The following is a 9,154-nucleotide window of genomic DNA, read 5'->3' on the forward strand; positions in this document are numbered from 1 at the left end:
TTCAAGCTCTTGGCATATACACACTCTCAGTCCTTTTGGCCATTTTGGAGTTTCAGTCGACAAGTGGGTAGCCATTCACTTCCATTGCCTGTGGAAACATAAGCAAATAGTCGCCCCCATTGGAGGACTTCATTAGGTTCCCATTCTCTAGTGACAGCACAGTAATATACCGGAGTAGGAGATCCTAAGGCTTTTATTGAACTATTGAAATGGGTTACAGCAGCAGACTGGTCAAAGGCTTGCCATTAATTCAAAAAATTAAGGGTAAATAAGACTCTCTGTATTTGTCTTTGAGGAGATTCTATTCCATCTCCCCCTTTTTGTTTTTGTAAGTGTAGCTTCAAACTGCGATTAGCCCGTTCGAAGATGCCCTGTCCCTGGCTGTTAAAAGAAATGCCAGTGATATGGCGAATGGAATAAGAGGTGAGAAAATTCTGCAGTTTCTTAGATATTTATGTTGGGGCATTATCCATTTTCAGGACGTGTGGCAGCCCCATGACAGCAAAACATTGCAGCAAACGAGTGATAACAGCGACTGCCTTTTCAGAACTAAGGGGTGTTGCCCATTGGAAATGAGAGGCAGTGTCATAGTGTGATGAATATATTTAAGTTTCCCAAAGGGAGCATAATACGTAACATCCATTTGCCATATCTGATTACTGGATAAGCCCCTAGGATTACATCCTGGAGATAAAGAGGGTAGATTGAGAGGACCACATTGAGTGCGCTGGCGAACAATAGCCCTTGCCTGTTTTTGGGAAATGGTGTAACATTTCTCTAAGTCAAGTGCATTGGTATGATGTTGAGCGTGCTCATGTAAGGCTTTCTGGATAAGGTGGTAAATAAACCTGGGAAATTAAAGAAATGGTTAAGGCAGCATATAGAAAATCATTGATAATGTTCAATTTGTCATTAGGCCAATCTTGTAGCACTAAGAGAATAGCATATAATTCTCCTTGTTGTACAGAGGAATAAGAAAAATTTACAATTTTTTGATGCTTAGTAGACCAATATTCTACCTTATCATTAGAGGCATCAGTAAAAAGAAAACAAATGTCAACCCTTGTATTGATTAAGGGATGACAGGTTTAAAAGGCAGTACATGAGTAGTTTTTAAGAACATAAACAATTTAGAGGTAGGATAATGATTTTCAAATTGTCCTATATAATCTGCATAAGCAATCTGCCATGTCTCATTAAATTCAAGACTTTGCAAAATTTGTTTACTAGTTAATTGAGTGATGATCTTGTCAGGATCAAAAATCTGAGATTTGCAGGCATCAATGTTGTCCTTTAGTAATCAAGGCAGCTATTTTGTCAATATATGTGGTCAGTTCCTTATTCTGTTTGTTGAGGAGGAATAGCCATTCTAAAATATCTTCTTCCTGCCCTAGGCAGGCAGAGGGGGAATGAGGTATATGAAAAGTGTATAAATTAAGAGGTTTGGAGGAATCATAGTATTGAAAAGCAGCTTTGGAGATTCACTGTTCTATTAGTTGTTATTCTAATTCAGCTTCTGGCATAAGAGTTTTAGGGCTATCCAGAGCTGAATTTCCCTCTAAGGTTGAAAACAGATTCTCCAAAGCATATATAGGAATTCCTAGAGAAGGTCAAAGCCAATTGATGTCTCCCAATAGTTTTTGGAAATCATTTAATGTTTTCAAGTTGTCATGTCTAATCTGTAATTTCTGAGGTTTAATTTGAGTTTGTGCTAATTGGAACACTAAGTAATTAATAGGTAATGTTTTTTTGGACTTTCTCTGGAGTTATATAGAGGTGAAATTGAGTTAATTGTTGCTGAAGTTCTTCATAATATTGATCCCTCAAAGGTTCAGTGGGTGCTGCCAAAAGGATATCATCCATATCATGATAAAAAAGAAAGATGATAGATACTTTTCCCATAAAGGTTGTAGAGCTCTATCTATAAATTCCTGACACATGGTAGGGCTATTTAACATTCCTTGAGGCAGGACCCTTCACTGATATCATTCAGTGGGTCTTCCATTATTATATTCAGGTATGGTGAAGGCAATTTTTTCTTCATTCTATTCCCGTAAGGGATTAGTAAAAAAAGCAGTCTTTCAAGTCTATACCTAGGAAAGACCATCCTATGGGGATCATAGCTGGTGAGGGCAGGCCTGGTTGCAGTGGCCCCATAGGTTTAATATATTTATTAATTTCTTGAAGGTCAATTAAAAACCTCCATTTGCCATTTTTCTTCTTAATCATGAACATTAGAGAATTCCAGGGTGATGTAGAGGGTTTCATATGGCCTGCTTCTAATTGTTCTTGTATTAGAGTCTTTAAAGCCCCTAATTTTTCTTTTGGTAATGGCCACTGCTCAATCCATACTGGTTCTGCATAAGCGATTCTAGGGCTAAAGCGTGGGGCTTATCAGGAGGAGTTGCTACACATTTAAAGTCTGAGATGGAAGAGGGTTATATCCCATGTTGAACATCATGTTCTTAACCTGGGGAAAAAGGCAAGGGATATTAAGGAATGCTCCAAACTATTGGAGCAAATTTCTTCCCCAAAGATTAGTACTAATATCCACAATGTAAAAAGAAACAGTAGCCTTCTGGTCTTTAGGTCCCTCACAAATTAAGGATTCAGGCTCTGTCGAACTGCAGTTGCTTTTCCTAACCCAGATAATGTTGTATCTACTTGTTTTGTTGGCCAATCAGGGGGCCAAAGGGCAGAACTAATTACTGATACATCAGCCCCGGTGTCCACTAAACCTTCAAAAGATCACTGATTTATTTTTAATCTCAAGGCAGGACGAGCATCATTGAGTAACTTTTCCCAGAAAATATTTTTCCCTGTACTCCCAAATCCTCGTATCAGCTTGATGGGAGGAAAAGAAACATATGGGAGTAATAATAGTTGAGCAATGCGATCACCCACATGGACGGTCAGAGTGGTTAACACTTGAGCCATAATTAAAATTTCTCCAGCATAGTCAGCATCTTTAACTCCTAGCTGGATAAGTAACCCTTTGATGGTGGAGCTGCTTTGGCCAATAATAAGCCCCACAGTGTGAGCAGGAGTAGAATCATAAGTACCAGTAGAGGGTTTATAAATTCCCCCTCCAGGGGAGAGGGTATATGTTTGATTGACTGCAAGGTCAGCAGCAGCACTACCTTTAGTTGTGGCTCTCAAATCTTTCACTGTTAAAAGTTGCTCTCCTGATGAGCCAGGCCTTTGCTCATTGGATATTGTTGAAATTGAGCATTAGGGGCAAAGCCTTGCCCAGTGAAGAGAAATACTGAAAAAGGAACCTCTGGCAGTGGAGGAGGCTGTGGGGGGTCCTCCTCCTTTGTAGTGTCAAACAAAGGAGGCAAAGGAAAGTCATTATCATCCCATTCATGGCCTACCCAAGGTACAGCAAATGCATCCCCAGGTATCTGGGGTGGAGGAGGAGGGAGCAGAGACATAGGAAACACTTGAGGTAGCAAAGGAACTGAGGGGTGAGCTAAAAATTGTTCCCAAAACTTCTTCATTAGATCAATCAATTCCTGCATTTGATTCTCCCCCTGTCTGAGAGATTCCTTATTGAAGGCATTATCCAGGGGAGGAAACTCAGCATAGATTCTCTCCTCCAATTATTTTTTATCTCTATTTTTTTGTTCTGTTCTTCTTCCCCTTTCTTAGAATCTGTTTCTAGCAATTGCAAAGCCTGCATAATAGCATTGCAGAGTGATTACAGCTTTAAATCCATAGTTTGACCTTGGTAATGAGCAGTGCATAATGCCTTAACAACCTGTTGCCATGCTTTGGAACTTAATTGCACCATTTGCTGACAATAAAACCAGTAACATTCATCCTTTACATGATCAAACAATCTAGTCAATAGTTTTTCTTCCACTTCTATATCCATAGAATGTAATAGTCCCCGAATTAAATTACAATACTTTTGTTCAAGAGATGAGGAATTCCCCAATTTTCCATTTTTCCTGGAGGTCTTCTGTGTGTCACCTCTTACTTACCCAAGAGGTCCCGCTCCGATTCCTTTCTTCTGTAGCTGCTCTATGTTGGGTGCCACTTGTGGTTCCTTTATAAGTTGAAGAAGGGAATGAACACAGAACACAAGACACACAGAGACAGGACATGGCTGCAGCCCCGAGTGCTTGCAGCAGTTTATTTTTAAAGGCAAAAGTTTGGCAACCTGCCCTGCTTACTTAGCAGTATTATTGGACTTTGTTCCTTATTCTTTCCTTGAACCCTTTATCTGAATAACATAGTCCCTTGTCTGTTCTCATACTGTTCTTAGTAAGAATGTTCCCAGGAAGGTCAGTTCATGCAACTGCTCCTTCAGGCTCCCCCTGTTTGCAGCCTAGGAGCGCCTGAGCTCCTTTGCAAAGTTTCAGGCATGATCCTGGGAACGCAATAAGGTTCAGCCATTTTCAGCTGCCCTTAGTTGTCTTTAGTACGTGGGTCTCACTTTCGTGATCCTCAGAACTCCTTTATCCTGCCTTCCCCACACTATTGCCTGTGTCCATTGGTTATGCACATATGCATATAAGTTATTTGGTTTATCTCTACCTGATCTCCCTCCCCCCTTCTCTTTGAGATTCATCAGTGTAACAACCAATTTGTACTTCTTAATTTCTTCGCATTTTTTAACCATCCACCCAGCCTCCTTCCATCTGGCAACCAACAAAAAGTTCCCTGTATCTATGAGTCTATTTTTGTTCTGGTTGTTCATTTGTTTTTTTTTTCAGTTGTTGATAGATATGTATTTATTGCTGTTTTATTGTTCATATTTTTGTTCTTCTTCTCCTTCAAGAAAACCCTTCAACATTTCATATAATACTGGATTGGTGGTGATGAACTCCTTTAGCTTTTTCTTGTCTGAGAAAGTCTTTATATGTCCATTGATTCCAAATGACAGCTTTGTAGGACAGAGTAGTCTTGGTTGTAGGATGTTGCTTTTCATCACTTTGAATATCTCTTGCCACTGTTTTCTGGCCTGCAAAGTTTATTTTGAGAAATCTGCTGACAGTCTTATGGGAGCTCCCTTGTAGGTAACTAACTGCTTTTCTCTTGCTGCTTTTAAGATTCTCTCTGTCTTTAACCAATGGCATTTTGATGATGATATGTCTTGGTGTGGACCTCTTTGGGTTCATCTTGTTTGGGATTCTCTGTGCTTCCTGAACTTGTATGCCTGTTTCCTTCACTAAGTTAGGAAAGTTTTCTGTCATTATTTTTTCAAATACATTTTTAATTTATTGCTCTCTCTTTTCTCCTTCTGGCACCCCCATGATAAGAATGCCGGTATTCTTGAAGTTGTCCCAGACGCTCCTTACACTATCCTCATTTTTTTTGGATTCTTTATTCTAATTGGGTAATTTTTGCTTCCTTATATTCCAAATTGATGGTTTGCTTCTTAGCTTCACCTACTCTACTATTGATTCCCTGTAAATTGTTTTTTACTTTAGTTAATGCATCCTTCATTTCTGATTACCTTTTTTTTTTAATGCTCTTGGGGTTCTCACTAAGTTCCTTAACATTCTCATTAAGTCCAATGAGCATCCTTACAACCAGTGTTTTGAACTCTGCATCTGTTAAATTGCTTATCTTCATTTTGTTTAGTTATTTTCCTGAAGTTTTGTTCTGTTCTTTCATTTGGGACATTTTTCTTTGTCTCCACATTTTGGCTGCTTCCCTGTGTTTGTTTCTATGTACTAGATAGAGTTGCTATGTCTCCTAGGCGTCTTAGGGTGGCCTATTGTAGTAGGTGTCCTATAGGGTCCAATGGCACAGCCTCCCTGGTCACCACAGCTGGGCCCTCAAGATGCACCCTTCATGCGGACTGTCCAGACTTTTGTCATGATTGAGTCTTGACTGCTGTTGACACATCAGTGGGAGGGATTTACTGAGGCTGTGCAGCTGCAAGGACAGGCTGTGCCCACTGACCACTCACCTTTGACTACCTTAGAGGATCAGCTGTGCAGGGCCCACCACACTGAACAAGACATACTTCAGCAGGGCTCTGGTACCCACTGAATCCACTCCTTGTGTGTGTCACTTATGGAGGTGGTTGGGTGGTTGTGCTTTGACATGGTCTGAAGCTGTCCACTGGATTTGCTGGCTCTGGGGCAAGGTAAGCCTCTGCCTGTTTTCAATCTAGGACCACTAGGCATAAGCTACAAAGCAGTATACAGATGGCTGCTTCTTGTGCTGGTCTTGGAGGATCCCAGGCTGAGCCAAGCTGTGAACCAAGGCTGACTGCTTCTAGTGCCAGGGCTGGAGCTACTTAGCTAGAGGTATGGGGCTTGCTGAGGCCACTTGCTGTTTGAGGGAATTTATAAAAATCTGAAGCAAGAGCCAAGACAGGTCAATCCTATAGTAAAGCCATTAGAAACAGCTTGGGTGGGCCTGAAGGTGGTTGGGGCAGGGCCTCAGGGAATCACCAGGGTGGAACAAACAGTGTGAGCCAGGTTGCTGGAGTCCCAGATATGGTACAAGTCTGACTGTCCTGTGAGGGAAGGGCTCATCAAAGGAACAAGGGCCTCTACCAGCACATCTGTCAGGGAGAAAGCTGCCTCTCCAGCTCTTGCCCCAGTGCCAAACAACACCTCAGCTCTTCCTCATTTGTCTCTGGTGCCTTTCAAGCTGCCTCCCCTGTGCTGGAGCCTGGAGGGTGTGAGTCTGAAGGAGTTTGTGTGTGGACACTTTAAGAGGCACTATCTGGGACTGCAGAAGCTTCAGCCTCCCTCAGCCTCAGTTCCTGCTGGGTTTTACATCCAGAAGTTATGGGGACTTCTCTTCCTGGTCCTAGAGCCCTGAACTGGGGTGCCTGATGTGAGATGGGGACCCTTTACAGCTGAGGTATCTCTCCTGGTTTTTGTCTACCACACGTGGCTGTGGGACTAGCCCATCTAGGCCTCTGCCTCTCCTACCCGTCTTGATGTGGCTTCTTCTTTAATTTTGTAGCTGTAGGATTTCCATTCAACTTGATTTCAGGTGGTTCTGATTGATGGTTGTTCTTTAATTTAGTTGTAATTTTGATGTGGCTGTGGGAGGAGGCAAGTACCACATTTACCTATGCTGCTATCTTGACCGGAAGTTTCATAAGACCCACTTTCTTTTTTTTTTTTTTTTTTGAAATTTTATTTATTTATTTATTTTTTTGTTACAGATATTTTACCTTTTTACCCCATTGCCACCCCCCACCCCCCCCTCCACCCTGTCCCCGGCTTAGTTGTCCATGTCCATTGGTCATGCATACATGCATATAAGTTCTGTGGTTTATCACTTCCCACCCCCCCACCCCCCATCCCCTCTTCTGAGGGATGTCAGTCTGTGCCCCACTTCCATGTGTCTGGGTCTACTGTATTCCTCAGACTGTTGTGTTCATTATATTCCGTATATAAGTGAGATCATGTGGTATTTGTCCTTCTCTGCTTGGCTTCTTTCAGTTAGGATAATACTTTCCAGGTCCCTCCATGTCGTCTCAAAGGATAAGAGATCTTTCTTTCTTACCGCTGCATAGTATTCCATTGTGTATATGTACCACAGCTTTTTGATCCATTCGTCTACTGGTGGACACTTGGGCTGTTTCCAGATCTTAGCTATTGTAAATAGTGCTGCTATGAACATGGGGGAACATATATTCTTCCTGATTGGTGTTTCAGGCTTCCTAGGGTATATTCCCAGCAGTGGGATCACTGGGTCAAATGGAAGTTCAATTTTTAATTTTTTGAGGTAGCACCATATTGTTTTCCATAGCGGCTGCACCAGTCTGCATTCCCACCAGCAGTGTATTAAAGTCCCCTTTTCTCCACACCCTCGCCAACACTTGTTGTTTGATGATTTGTTGATGGCGGCCATTCTGACAGGTGTGAGGTGATACGTCATTGTTGTTTTAATTTGCATCTCTCTGATGATTAGTGATGTTGAGCATTTCTTCATATGTCTCTTGGCCATTTGTATGTCCTGTTTGGAGAGGTGTCTATTCAGCTCCTCTGCCCATTTTTTAATTGGGTTCTTTGTCTTCCTTTTGTGGAGTTGTATGAGCACTCTGTATATATTGGAAATTAACCCCTTATCTGATACATCATTGGCAATGATGTTCTCCCATACAGTGGGTTGCCTTTCCATTTTGATGATTGTTTCTTTTGCTGTGCAGAAGCTTTTTAGTTTGATGTAGTCCCATGTGTTCATTTTGTCCTTTATTTCTGTTGCCTTAGGTGATGTATCAGTGAAAATTCTGCTCCGTATGATGTCCGAAATTTTGTTGCCTACATTTTCTTCTAGAATTATTATGGATTCACGGGTCACATTTAAGTCTTTTATCCATTTTGAGTTTATTTTTGTGTATGGTGTAAGTTGATGGTCTAGTTTCATTTTTTTGCATGTAGCTGTCCAATTTTCCCAACACCATTTATTAAAGAGGCTGTCTTTACTCCACTGTATGCTCTTGCCACCTTTGTCAAATATTAATTGAGCGTATTGCCTTGGGTCCATTTCTGGGTTTTCAGTTCTGTTCCACTGGTCTATATGCCTGTTCTTGTGCCAGTACCAGGCTGTTTTGGTTACAGTCGCTTTGTAGTATAACCTGACATCTGGTATTGTGATCCCTCCAACTTTGTTCTTCTTTTTCAAGATTGCTGTGGCTATTCGGGGTCTTTTTTGGTTCCATATGAACTTTTGAAGTATTTGTTCTAGTTCTATGAAATATGTCGTTGGTATTTTGATGGGGATTGCATTGAATCTATAGATTGCTTTGGGTAGTATGGACATTTTAATTATGTTAATTCTTCCAATCCATGAACAGGGTATGTGCTTCCACTTCTTTATATCTTCCTCTATTTCTTTTTTCAATGACCTGTAGTTTTCTGCAAATAGGTCCTTTACTTCTTTGGTTAAGTTTATTCCTAGGTATCGTAATTTTTTTGGAGCGATGGTAAATGGGATTGTTTTTTCAGTTTCTCTTTCTGTGGGTTCATCATTGATGTACAAGAATGCCGACGATTTCTTGACGTTAATTTTGTATCCTGCTACTTTGCCAAATTCATTTATTAAGTCTAATAGATTTTTGATGGAGTCTTTAGGGTTTTCTATGTACAATATCATGTCATCTGCAAATAATGACAGTTTCACTTCCTCCTTTCCAATTTGGATCCCTTTTATTTTTTCTTCATGTCTGATT

Source organism: Molossus molossus, unplaced genomic scaffold, assembly GCF_014108415.1.
Source record: "Molossus molossus isolate mMolMol1 unplaced genomic scaffold, mMolMol1.p scaffold_m16_p_2, whole genome shotgun sequence".
NCBI classification, from domain to species: Eukaryota; Metazoa; Chordata; class Mammalia; order Chiroptera; family Molossidae; genus Molossus; species Molossus molossus.